At 47.8% G+C, this 13,755-nt stretch overlaps 1 protein-coding gene across 2 annotated transcripts in view; it reads right to left on the bottom strand.

Moving 5' to 3' along the window:
- LOC137625826 (ribosome quality control complex subunit NEMF-like) overlaps nt 1-361 on the bottom strand; it is a 143,917-nt gene extending 143,556 nt beyond the window's left edge. The window contains exon 1 of one of the 2 annotated variants that reach the window (XM_068356712.1): nt 249-361. The gene's annotated coding sequence lies outside the window, so the exon portion shown is untranslated. Of the gene's footprint in view, nt 1-234 lie in introns of both variants that reach the window. The other variant, XM_068356713.1, reaches the window with a different exon arrangement.
- Nucleotides 362-13,755: the final 13,394 nt, after the last annotated feature.

Below are 13,755 nucleotides of genomic sequence, written 5' to 3'. Positions count from 1 at the left end.
ACATCTATCTACCATTGTATTTTCCTCAATTTTATGATGTAGCGGATATCCATAAAAAGAACCTAGATTGTATAAATGCCAACTAGACTCCCGTAGGTTAGCTGACATCTGGCAAAAAACATTACCTCCACTTGTCAATGATTTTTAGTAAATTACATTTATCTTTTAAACTTATATTATGAAAATACATGCCAAATATTCTATTATTATTATCTTTTAATATGTAACACACACCAGGATAATGGTACCTGATAAAAGTCACCCTGAAATTAGGGGAAACCCTGTTCTAGATTACGACTACGAGTTACTTTTGATGTCACAAAACTGACAAGAATAATCTTTATAACTGCACACCCATTTCCTCCCCTGCTCTTCTAGGTAACCTAGGATGAAAAACCGGCCCGCTGCATTTATTATTATTATTATTATTATTATTATTAGTTGCACTTGCTAAGCTACAACCCTAGTTGGAAAAGGAGGATACTATAAGCTCAGGGTTCCAACAGGGAAAATAGCCCAGTGAGAAGAGGAAACAAGGGAAAATATATTTCAAGAACAGTAACAACATTGAAATAAATATTCCCTATATAAAATATAAAAACTTTAACAAAACAAGAGGAAGAGAAATAAGATATAAAAGTGTGCCCGAGTGTACCCTCAAGTAACAGAGAACTCTAACCCAAGACAGTGGGAGACCATGGTACAGTGGATATGGCACTACCCAAGACTAGAAAACAATGGTTTAATTTTGGAGTGTCCTTCTCCTAGAGGAGCTAGTTAACTGGGCGAGATACACGTTAACAATATTTTCTCCAATTTTCCATTTTTAGAATGAGCATTCTTAGTAAAATGTAAATAGGATTTTAAAGATTTAAAGGTCCGCATCTGCAGCAGAGGCAAGGGGCAGGACAATGGCCAAGAGACTGACCATATATACATATCAGTGTCAAAGCTCCATCTCCACTCAAGCTACCTCAAAGAAGGAACAGTCAATAGCTGCTGATGACTCAACAGATAGACCTATAGGTTCCCCTTCTATCTTTTATCTTAGTTAACGTGTCATCCATTTTCTCCTTTCTATGAAACTGGTGTACGTCAAAAATGATGCCTAATATTTAGTTAGATATGAACTAAGGCACACTCACACACATTCAACCCTTTCCACCACCTCCCCCTTTTCTCACAACAGCACACTAGTTTGAGCATTTTGTGGGAGGTTATTTTCCTTGTGTTAATATGTTTCTTGGAAACGTGGGCTCTATGAAGAAAATGGGAAGCAAAGCTTGAGAGAACAAAAATGGGAGTGCTGCAATGTACTATGGGAATACCACAGCTAGAAAATTAGAATATTATGAAATAAGAATGGCAGGCATAGTAAAAATTACAGAGCACATAGGAATAGACCTATTATGACTGGTGGTGTGGGCACGTTGTGGATGGATAGTGGGGAGATAGTGAGAGGGGCTTGGGAGGAACCTGTTACGAGGGGTGATCAAGAGGGAGGCAGAGAATTAGATGGTGAGGTAAGATGAAGGATGATATGGAGAGAAGTGGATGCTTTTAATAGAAGGCATTGGAGAGGGCACATCAGGTAACCAAACCCTTCAGATACTGATTTACGATGAAAAAGATGTTATCAGAATGGTTGTGTCAGCATGATAAGATATATATATATATATATATATATATATATATATATATATATATATATATATATATATATATATATATATATATATATATATATATATATATATATAACCAGAAACTTGCTCTTTATTATATAAGGGAATTTCCCTTATTCTTATCATATCAATGTCTTTAATTATGTTCTTAACAATTACCATAATTATATTTACATATATACATACATACATACACACACACACATATATATATATATATATATATATATATATATATATATATATCTATAATATATATATATATACATACATATATATATATATATATATATATATATATATATATATATATATATATATATATATATATATATATTCTCTTCAAGAAAACCCTCTTCTCACCATTAATTCAATTTACTTCCATAATATAACATTAATTTCCTTGCAATTTTCCCCTTCCATATGTAGCCTATACTTTTATTTTTCATTGATACTATTTCAAAAATATTTCCACAAAATTTTCTCTACTGAACATAGCCATCTATTCTTATCTATATAAAACTAGACAACTATAGATTTAGACTGCCAAATACCATGCTCTTCTTATTGGCCATATTTATACTCGCACATTGCCAACATTTACACTTATAGGTTGTGCATATATGACTCTTTACCAATGTAAATAAATAAGCAAAAATAACTATGTGTTCACCCTGCGTTGTGAATTTCTTCCCTTTACAAATTTTGTCCAGCAAACTGCCACCATACAACATGAACTTATGAACATTAGTTGAACAAAGACTTTTTGAAATATGATTCTAAGTGTACCTTGCCTTTTCAATATTTGAGAGCCCTCTGCAACTTCCTTATACAAATGTAAAAGGATCTTCCTATTGAAATTTGGCTATGAGTCTCAGCATTCCAGTTATCCTTTCCATTTTTTTTTTTAGTGGTCATGTCTCTGCTTAATGTAGTGGTAAAGGTCTCGTGCATGCATCATTTGCCTGCTCTCTATGAATGTGATTTTTTTTTTTTTGTTAGCTAGTACATTAATAATTTTTCAAGTTGATCCACACTGTTTCTTTATCTTCTGATAAATACCTACCTCATACTACAGCGTATTCCCAAAGGTAACAGATTTTTTACTTACGAGGAATGTCAATATGGAATTCTTAGACAGGGGTCTGTTGGTAACCACACCCTGCAAAAGAGGTTGTTGGCCGAAACTAACCTCTTAAAGTACATAGGAAGAGCTCTCTCCACAGTGGCAAAGAAGTTCCTCCGAGTCCTGGTTCATAATGAATTACAAAGAGGGTATCTAAATATCCGGCCTTCCTTTGTCAGGAATTTGTTCTTAGTCAAAAAGTCTACATGCCAAGACAGTACTACTTCCAAAAACTCCACCTCAAATGAAAGGGCCCGTATCTCATTTATCTTTCTAGCAGAAACTAATGCTAACAAGAACAAAATATTGACCACACACTGGGTGTCTCCAAAGGGAGCTCTACTTGTAAAGTGCAAAACCACACCTCATTCCACCTTACTTTCTCTTTAAATCCTTGTTTCTCAAAGATAAGGGATTTGATTGTGCTTCTTAGCACAACTTTTTGTCAAATCCAATCTGAAATGTTGGAACACAAGATTTGATTTGATTTATGCATTTAGAGTATAACACACAGTGTTGGAGCCTGCCCAAGCCTTTTTATGTTGAGACCTTAGTTACACTGTAAGGTAAAAGATATTAAAGGGTGGACAGCATGATGAAAGAAAGAAAGCAAGAATGGAGATGAGGGATATAAAACAAGTGAAGCTAAGCTTAGATTTATTCATTTGGCCAATATATCATGTGCCTGATGCCAGCGAGAAGTTCAGTGGCTAAGTTGAGGTGGCCTGGTGGTAGCGTCCTTGCATGGTGATCGCCAGACTGGGGTTCGAGTCCCGCTCAAACTTGTTAACTCCTTTGGTCGCTGTAACCTCACTATCCTTGTGAGCTAAGGAAGGGGTGGTTTGGGGAAGCCTATAGGTCTATCTGCTAAACCATTAGCAGCCATTGCCTAGCCATCCTTGGTCCTAGCTTGGGTGGAGAGGGGGCTTGGGTGCTGATTATATGTAATATGGTCAGTCTCTATGGCATTGTACTTCTTGATAGGTCAATGTCACTGTCCCTTGCCTCTGCCATTCAAGAGCAGCCTTTAAACCTTTAAGTGTAACTGGGGAAAACCCTACAGTTACACAATGAAGTAAAAGTTAAAGTCGTTGGACAGCAAGAATTTAACTCCCTAGATTCAACTTTTCCAGGAAGAATCAAAGACATGAGGGAGATAGAGTGGAGATGGGCTTGGTTACTCTCTAGGAGAGCAAAGTATTACCATGATTTGTGAGTGACGTAGGAAGTTAATAATTGGTACAGTATACATTCACGTTCACCTCAACAAAATAAGGGATGTTCGCTGTCGTCCACTACTTTGGTGACAACAAAACTCTTGCAATGGCAAGTTCACATATGGGAGTCCCTCATGGGGAGCATGGGGCTTGCTGCCAATGGGCCAGGCATAGCAACTGATTTAGACAGACTGGGGCAAGGATCAGAAGGTTTTACATGTTTTGTTCTAGGCCCTGAACTCGAGGCCACATTGTGAGGCAAGAATGGTTATCTGCCAAACTTGGGTTTTAAAAGGAATAATACAACATGAATGCTGTCTAAAATTATGTTCACATCCTCCTAAGAAGGTAAAACAACATAAGTCCATCGACTTATTAAGACTGGTGGGAAGAAAAGAAAAATAGCCTATCTCGACAAGATAGGTCCTGTCGATGAATCCCTCTGTTAAGTGAATCATCCTTAAAAGTTCTCAGACTTGAATGATCCTAATAACTAAAATCATAGAGCTACCTCTCCTGTCATTTGCTTTGCCAATTTCCCCATAAAATATATAAACATTTCACCAATTTCCCCATAAAATAGATAAAAATTTCTGCTAGCAATGTTTCAGACCCTGACGTAGAATGAACTACATGTTCTCAAAGTAATCAGCAGCATTCAGCATCCCAAAACTCACTGCAAAATTCTATTTAGCCCTTTTAATAAGAAACGGTCCCCCCACAAAAAATAATTTGTTCTTAAGACAGAGTCCCTTTCATGGGACATTTTAATAAGCGCATTTTAGCACAAAAGAATGATTAATCAGAACTTTTTTAAACCATACTGAATAAGTTTCATTTACACTGATACATACAATAAAATTTTCATCCGCATAAATAAGAAAAAAATGGTAATAACTGGAAGTAAAATACGTACAATGACACCGAATGGAGTAGAAATATCCTGACATAGAATACTGTATGTTTAATGGAGCTCAAAGGATTAATCAAGATAGACTTACATTGTATGGTCATTACTATCCCTACACTCAACATTCATCCTCCATAGACCATACTCTGTCCCAACAAATCGTGTACTTACTGTGAGAATTAAAGACTTTCTTAAATCACTTCCTGGCTTTGCAAACACAATTAACCTGCACTTCAGCATACTTTAGGTACACCTCAAAATGAATTTACAAATCACTAAAAAAAATTTGAAAAAATGACAAATTCGAAGATAATTTGTATTTTTCCTAACCATACAAACCTTAGCTATTTACAAAGGGTTTACTTTTAGCGCAGCTGAAATGACGAGCCAATAGTTTTTAACGAGGGTTAATTACCCCCGCGCTAGTTAGCGGGGGGGTGGGGAAGGGTAGCTTGCTACCCCTCCCCCCTCCACACACCGGTGACTTGCTTCACTTCACTTAGAGGTAGGACTTGACTTGGGGGTCAGGGATGGCGGGCACATATGTGTAAATAGCTAAGGTTTGTATGGTTAGGAAAAATACAAATTATCTTCGAATTTGTCATTTGTTCCGTAACCGAAATACAAACCCCGCTATTTACAAAGGGTGACTTACCCCTTAGGAAGGTTGGAAAGTCCCCAGCCTTACTGACTTCGGCTTGCCCGGGGGCTCGATCCCTCAGTGAGCAGCACTAGAGAGAGGGAGCCCCTGTACCTCACAGGTTCCTAGCATCGCTAGGAACGAGTGGCCTACATAAGCAGTGTGAGGAGGAGAGTGTGACTCGTCCTATGAAGTTGACCTTGAGACCTTCAGATAGGAATTCTAGGATAGGACGTTCCCCATACCACCTCGTCAGGGTATGGGAGACGCAACAGTATTAAGCTTAATACTAGGAGCACAAAGAAGCATGGGTTACCTGCAGAGGTCGAGGTCAGCTATGCGAGGACCAGGATGCTGCTTCCCCAAGAGAGGGGAGAATGAAGAAAGAAGTAAGGGTCAGACATACTCTTTCATTCACGCAGACTAAGACCGGATAACAACGCCCTCAACCTACTGCTACTTGTCCAAAAAGGAGCCTGAGGTTAGACCAGCTGTTGTGCAGCCACCACAGGGCCGATAGAAAACGTATCGAGGCTCCTGTGGGTCACGTCTTGCAGGTAGTGGGCTGTGAAGGTCGTTTGACGCTTCCAGACCCCAGCTTGAAGTACCTGCGTCACAGAGAAGTTTCTCTTGAAGGCCAGGGATGTAGCAATACCCCTGACATCGTGGGCCCGAGGGCGACGTGATGGAGGAGGGTCAGGATTCAGGGCATGGTGGATAACCCTTCGAATCCAAGCTGAGATGGTGTTCCTGGTGACCCTCCTCTTCGTCCTGCCTGTGCTCACAAACAAAGCTCGCACATGAGGACGGACTGCAGCCGTTCTCCTCAAGTAGTGCCTCAGACACCTCACTGGGCATAGTAGCAGCTGGTCTGGGTCGTTTGTTACAGAACGGAGACTCGCGATCCTGAAAGAGTCGAACCGAGGATCCGGCACTCCAGGATTCTGAGTCTTGGCCACAAACTCAGGGACGAACCTGAACGTTACCTCCCCCCATCCCCTTGAATGGGCGATGTCGTACGAGAGACCATGAAGTTCACTAACTCGCTTGGCCGAGGCCAAGGCGAGTAGGAAAGCCGTCTTCCAAGACAGGTGGAGATCGGAGGCCTGGCGTAATGGCTCGAAGGGAGGTCTCTTAAGAGACCTGAGGCCTCGAACCACGTTCCAAGGAGGGGGTCTCACTTCCGACTGGGGGCAGGTAAGCTCATAGCTACGTATGAGTAAAGAGAGTTCTAGCGATGAAGAAATATCCACGCCCTTCAATCTGAAGGCCAAGCTTAAGGCTGAGCGATAGCCTTTCACTGCCGAGACAGAAAGGCACATTTCTTCTCGCAGATACACGAGGAAGTCCGCTATTGCTGGAATAGTGGCATCGAGTGGAGAGATACCCCTTCCACGACACCAACCACAAAAGACTCTCCACTTTGCTTGGTAGACTCCCTCAGAGGACCTTCGCAGGTGCCGAGACATTCTCTCCGCAACCTGTTGCGAAAAGCCTCTCTCCGTGAGGAGACGCTGGATAGTCTCCAGGCGTGAAGCCGAAGCGAGGCTACGGCCCTGTGAGGGACGCCGGAGTGGGGTTGTCTGAGAAGCTCGTGTCGTGGAGGAAGCTCCCTTGGGAGTTCCGTCAGGAGTTGCAGAAGGTCCGGAAACCATTCCGCGTGATGCCATAGCGGAGCTACTAGTCATGGAACAGTTGACCGATAGTCTGGTCCTGTTGCGCACCCTTCTCATCAGACAGAATGGTGGGAAGGCGTACACGTCGATGTTGTCCCACCGTTGCTGGAAAGCATCTTGCCAGAGTGCCTTGGGGTCCGGGACTGGTGAGCAGTACAGGGGCAGCTTGAAGTTCAAGGCTGTCGCGAACAAGTCCACCGTCGGGGAACCCCACAAAGTCAGGACTTTGTTGGCTATCTGAGGATCCAAAGACCACTCGGTACTCACTATCTGCGAAGCCCTGCTCAGACTGTCGGCGAGCACATTCCTCTTGCCAGGAATGAAGCGAGCTGATAGTGTTATCGAGTGGGTTTCGGTCCACCTCAGAGTCTCTACTGCAAGATGGGATAGCTGTTGCGAAAAAGTGCCTCCCTGCTTGTTGATATAAGCCACTACCGTGGTGTTGTCGCTCATCACCACCACGGAGTGACCCGCCAAGGACCGTTGGAACTGCTGAAGAGCCAGAAAGACGGCCTTCAATTCTAGCAGGTTGATGTGTAGGCACTTTTCTGATTCTGACCAAAGGCCTGAGGCCCTCTGGTTCAGAACGTGCGCCCCCCACCCTTCTTTTGACGCGTCCGAAAACAGAGTCAATTCCGGGGGGAGGACGAGAAGACTCACTCCCTTCCGCAGGTTCTCGTCGGCCAGCCACCACCGCAAGTCCGTCTGTTCCAGAGACCCCATTGGGATCAGAATGTCCGGGGAATCGAATCCTTGATTCCACCGGGACTTGAGCCGCCATTGAAGGGATCTCATCCTGAGGCGGCTATTTGGAACCAGACGGGCCAGGGAGGATAGGTGGCCTAAGAGACGCAACCACGATTGGGCGGAGAGTTCTTTTCGCCTGAGGAAAGGTTCCGCCACCCTCCTCAGCCTTGCTATCCGGTCGTCTGATGGAAAGGCTTTGTGGAGATTGGTGTCTATTAGCATGCCTAGATAAACCAGTCGTTGGGACGGCTGCAGAGAGGACTTCTCGAGGTTTACCACGATCCCCAGATCCTGGCAAAGATCCAGAAGCCTGTCTCGTTGCCGAAGAAGGGTCGACTCCGAGTCTGCTAGGATCAGCCAATCGTCCAGGTAACGAAGGAGACGAATGACGTTCCTGTGCGCCCAAGCTGAAATCAGGGTGAACACTCTGGTGAACACCTGAGGAGCTGTGGAGAGACCGAAACACAGCACCTTGAACTGGTAGATCTTGTTGTCTAGGCAGAATCTCAGGTACTTCCTGGAAGACGGATGGATTGGGATCTGGAAGTACGCGTCCTTTAGATCCAGAGTACACATGAAGTCTTGTGGTCTCACCGCAAGTCTGACCGTGTCTGCTGTCTCCATGCTGAACCGGGTTTGTTTGACAAACCTGTTCAGAGCTGAGAGATCGATGACGGGTCTCCAGCCTCCAGTAGCCTTCTTTACAAGAAAGAGTCGACTGAAGAAGCCTGGGGAGCCGTCCACGACCTCCTGGAGAGCACCCTTCTCGAACATGGTCTCGACTTCGGCCTGAAGGGCCAGCCCCTTTGCCGATCTCGTGGCATAGGAGCTCAACGACACTGGATTCGCTGTCAGGGGAGGTTGAGATGTCATGAACGGGACGCGATAACCTTGGCCGATCACTGAGACCGTCCAAGCATCGGCCCCGTGTTGCTGCCACCTGCGGACGCAACGCTGAAGGCATCCCCCCACAGGTGGACACGCAGGGGGACTGCCACCCCTAGGGCTTGCGGCCGCGGCCGCCACCCCTAGGAGTCTTGCCTCCCCTGGAGGACTTACCGCCCCTCTTGACCTTGGCTGGAAAGGGCTGGGGCTTAGACACCACTCTCTTAGCTGCCGGTGCCTGTTTGGGAGCCTTACGAGGCTGTTGCTGCTGTTGTGGCGGGGCTGGAGGCTTATAGGGCCGAGTTGTAAGGGCCCTGTGGAGGAGGGAGTCCGTGCTGGATTTCCTCCACCTCTCAGCCGTTCGCTCCAAGTCTTGAGGCTCAAACAGGCTCTCCCCCAGAAGGGAAGCATGTCGGAGCCTACACACATCTACGGCGGGGACCTTCGGATGGAATCTCTCGGACACAGCATCGCGACGCTTCAACACCGAGTTGGCCCACAGGGTGGTAACCTGGTGCGCCAAAAACTCGATGGAGCGGGTGCCCGAGAGCAAGAAGGTCTCTAGGGCCTTCCTATTGGTCTCCTTGGACAAGTCCTCCGATCGCAATAGGATGCCCAGAGATCCTAGCCAGAAGTCCAGCCACGAAGTGGCCTGCATGGCACACTTAGCGACCTTCTCGTGGTTAAGGATCTCTGCCGCCGAGAACGACACCTGCCGGGCAGAGAGTTTCTCAAGGGGAACTCCCTTCGCCAGCTCCTCCACAGAGTGATGGAGAGGAAGAGCGAGGTTGTGCTCACCCAAGATCTCGAAATACCTCCTCTGCTGAAGGCGAGGAGGAGGGATGAGTTTGTTCCCGGCAGTGGAACGACTGGAGGAGGCAAGAAGTGCGAGCTGAGCGTTAGCCCTAGCCCTGGCACTCTTCAGGCCCCGAGACCAGGGCAGAGCTGCACTGGTCTTAGGGGCCTTCCGAACGTCAAACACTTCATCCAGAATCGTGTCTTTGCCTTCACGGGGGGCGATGACTGGATCCGTAAGTCTGTTAAGTTGCCTTATCAGGCTTAGGACCTGCCAGAAGGCATGTTCGGACTCTTGCTGTTCTCCTCCCTGCGGGCTGGCAGCTAAGTCTCCTGCCCCAGGAATCTCTTCCTGGGGTGATACGTGGACATTCCCCTGGGTAGTCGTGGGTTCCTGACGAATCCTTGCAGAGGATTTAGGGACGGTCTTGGAATCCTTGGGTTCCCTCCTGGGAGGGATACAGGATCCCAACAACGAGGTTCGAGGGGCCCCTTCCTCACGAGACGATTCTCCTGCCTGAAGCGAAGTCTCCCCCCCTGGTGCCGAGGGGAAGACTACCGCCCCACTGGACTCACCTGAGGACGGAAAGGCCTCGTCCACGGGAGAAGGAGACCTTCGAGACCGACCTCTTGGGAACCAACTTCGCCCTGGGGGAAGTCACCACGAAGTCCACTCCTCTCTTTCTCTTCAGCGTAGGAGAGACAACCGAATGGTCGCGCGGGAGCGCGGGTGAGCGATCGCGCGGGCGCGCAGGTGGATGATCGCGCGGGCGCACAGGCGAGCGGTCGCGCGGGCGCACAGGCGAGCGGTCGCGCGGGCGCGCAGGCGAGAGGGCGCGAGGGTGGGCAGGTAAATAAACACGTGTCCGAGGCGACGAACGCAAGCGTTGGCGCGACGTCGAGGGAACGCGCTGCCGCGTAGGTGAGGAAGATCGCTGGCGATGTAGATCCACAGGCGATCGATGACGAGCTGGTGAGTGCAGTCGCTCAAGTTGGCGATGGCGCGATGTGGTATGTCGACGCACTGGTGTGCGATGGCGAGCAGCATGCGCAGGTGAATGACCGCGTAATGGTAAGCGATGGCGAGCAGCATGCGCAGGTGAATGATTGCGTGATGGGGTGCGATGGTGATCAGCATCCGCAGGAGGGCGATCGTTCAGGGTCGTGCGATGAGGAGCAGCATGCGTAGGAGGGCGATCGTGCAGGGGCGAGCGATGGCGAGCAGCATGCGCAGGTGGCCGATCGCGTGATGGGGTGCGATGGTGATCAGCATCCGCAGGAGGGCGATCGTGCAGGGTCGTGCGATAGCGAGCAGCATGCGCAGGAGGGCGATTGTGCAATGGCGAGCGATGGCGAGCAGCATGTGCAGGCGGGCAATCGCGCGATGGCGAGATAGAAGCTGGCGAACCATGTTCCTTCAGGAGCGTTGGAGAACGTCGGCGCGCTAGCTGTCGCTGTTGAATAGGCGATACTAAGATCGCTTGTGCGCGCTGGCAAACCGGTGAACGCTGGCGAGCAGGTACTCGCTGGCGCGTAGGTGATCGCTGGCGAGCTGGAGATCGCTGGCAAGCTGGAGATCGCTGGCGAGCAGAAGGTCGACGCGTGTCATGTGAGAGGACAGGTGGCGCGGCGCGTTCACGAGCAGGAACGGGAAGACCGCTGGCGCGTTGGCGAACATGTGTTTCTGACACACGCGCAGCACGATGTTGCGTAGCCACAGGACCAGGCAGATGGTGAGCAGGGAGTTCAGCAGGAACTAAAGGGTGGTCAGAGACCGCAGGGCAAGGGTCCTCAAATGAGCGCTGACGCTTGGAAGAGAGCTGACGAGCAGGAGAGCGCTGGCGAGGGGGCCGAACATCAGGAGAGAGCCGACGAGCAGGTGAGCGTCGGCGAGCAGGAGAGTCTTGGCGAGCAGGAGAGCGCTGGCGAGCAGGAGAGCGCTTGTGCGCTAGCACTGCTCGCGTAAGGGAAGGATCCCTTAGCCCCGAAGGGACCGTTGCCCATCGGGTGACGAGTTCTCCAGAAGGCGAAGATCTGGTAGGAGATGGTGAGCGGTCTGCAGAGAGGTTCAAGGAGGGCGGAGCTGTAGGTTGAGGCTGACGAGGAGAGTCCCCCCCCAGAGGATGAAGACCCAAAAAGGTGCCTCTTAGTCCCCTTGTAAGGGGAAGGGAGACCCTTGTGGTGTAGAGGACGGTGAGCCTTACGGCGGAGGCGGCCTCGGGGGAGATCGTCGGGACCATCGGTCCTCCGAAGGGGAGTCTCCGACAAAGCACTTCCCTCAGAAGGAAGCTGAGCAGCAGTCGAGACCGAAGGACTCACTTCCCCCTTCGAAGGATGTACGGAAGGAGGAGGAGAGCCTTTAGCACCATCACCAGCAACAGCACCTGCGGCGGAACGCCCGGCCACGTCAGAGGCCTCTGTCACCATGACGTCGACAATAGACAGAGGGTCTACCTCTGCTACCACCGGCGACTGCTTAACAGCGGCCCCCAACGAGATACGGTCAATAAGAGCGACCCTGGAGGGCAAGCCCTTAAGCCCCAGGGACGACCAAATCTGTAAAAGATCATCACTAGATAAGGCATTATCAATAACCTCCCCCGGAGGAGGAGGGGGATCCGCCTCGCTATGGGAGGCGACGCCCTCTCCCCCCACCGACGGTCGGGAAACAGAACAAGGGCCTGCGCTCCCACTCGGCCGACTCTCCTTAGGAGGCGGACGAGGGGGAGCTTCGGAGGAGGTTTGGGCGGCGGAAGAAGAGTCCCGAGAACCTTCCTCCTTCAAGGCTAACCCCGGAGGAGACCGGTCTCTCTTGGACTTCTTCTTACGCCGACGGCCAAACCTCTCCCACTGGGAGGCAGACCACTCCCTGCACTCACGGCACATATTCTCCTGGTCACACAGTCGGCCCCGACATTGAGGGCAGAGGGTGTGTGGATCCGTATTAACGTCCGACATGAAAGTCCCACAAGGACGGCCGGCAACTCCAGGGCATGTACGCATAGTAAAGAAAATAACTGAAGGTCAACTTCCAACCAACACACGCTGAAAAGAAAAAGCAGAAAATTAAAGGCTGTCACGAAGGCGATGAGCAGACACGTCTGATCACCGCCGAGCCAAAAGTGAAGTGAAGCAAGTCACCGGTGTGTGGAGGGGGGAGGGGTAGCAAGCTACCCTTCCCCACCCCCCGCTAACTAGCGCGGGGGTAATTAACCCTCGTTAAAAACTATTGGCTCGTCATTTCAGCTGCGCTAAAAGTAAACCCTTTGTAAATAGCGTGGTTTGTATTTTGGTTACGGAACAAACACAAATTGGAATAGGTGCTCAAGATCTGTACGACTTTTGTCTAGTTTTATTCTTACATTTTCACTCGTCCTTTTCTTTTGGATATTTCATAACAAACTCTCATATCTCTTTCATTCATCACCCAACCATGTTTGGTCATTCATGCTTAACCTCTGATTTACCTTTCTTTAGTTGTTAATCCTAATATTCAAAGCTATGGAGTATTAATAATAAAATTCATCACTTCAAAACTTACCAGTAGTTCACCTTTCTTCCTTGCTGAAGCCTCCACTGATTCCCATCTCCAATTGTCCATTTACAGCCAGCTACAATTAGCAAAGCCATCTACGGCACTCTATGGTAAACAACATTGGCTTAGTGCCGCTTCATATCTGAAAGTGAATTTGAAGCCAAAGAATCTCTTGCCATCACTAACCAATGGGGAGGTGGGGGTAGGGGAATTAGGTGAGCCCCAAGTAATTACCGAAATAATAAATTCCATTAAAATTATTTTATTCTAATGTCTTACTTGGGATTTACCTTGCTGAATCCTGCACTCTTATTAAGAAGGGTAAGTGAGGTAAAGAGCCAAAAGAAAGTATCCTAAACCTGAATCATTTTATATATCAACCTGGATATTCTGCTAGTCAATATTCCATATATTTGGGTTATAAAACTAAAGTTACTTCTACCAAAAGTTACAAAACAGATCGATTCCAGTGAGATAAAAATAAACAATTCCCATAAGGGCCATAAAAAAGAAACTAACTTTTAAATTAGTCTATACCT

Source organism: Palaemon carinicauda, chromosome 33 (assembly GCF_036898095.1).
Source record: "Palaemon carinicauda isolate YSFRI2023 chromosome 33, ASM3689809v2, whole genome shotgun sequence".
NCBI classification, from domain to species: domain Eukaryota; kingdom Metazoa; phylum Arthropoda; class Malacostraca; order Decapoda; family Palaemonidae; genus Palaemon; species Palaemon carinicauda.
Note: the sequence above shows the minus strand (reverse complement) of the source record. Positions and strands in the feature narration are given on the sequence as shown.